Raw genomic sequence first — 274 nt, 5'->3', positions numbered from 1 at the left:
GACGTTCGAACTGTCAAAGTACGAATGTACGATTGTATTCACTAATCAGTAGTCAGTACTGTAGTCTGTACAGTCGTGTACGAACTACGAAGTGCGAACATTACGAAACTACAAAAGTAGTTAATACCGTTTTCGATTTGACGCACTTTTTGCACTCGGTGCGCACTGAGTGCAAAAACGTATTCGATTTGACCAATATTCAGTGAACTGGTGCGGTGTTTTGTATTCGATTTAATTGCACTGACAACACTCGTGCGCACTGAGTGCGCATTTT

This window comes from Acyrthosiphon pisum, chromosome A3 (assembly GCF_005508785.2).
Source record: "Acyrthosiphon pisum isolate AL4f chromosome A3, pea_aphid_22Mar2018_4r6ur, whole genome shotgun sequence".
NCBI lineage: Eukaryota > Metazoa > Arthropoda > Insecta > Hemiptera > Aphididae > Acyrthosiphon > Acyrthosiphon pisum.
The sequence above is the reverse complement of the archived record's forward strand: the minus strand, read 5'-3'. Positions refer to the sequence as shown.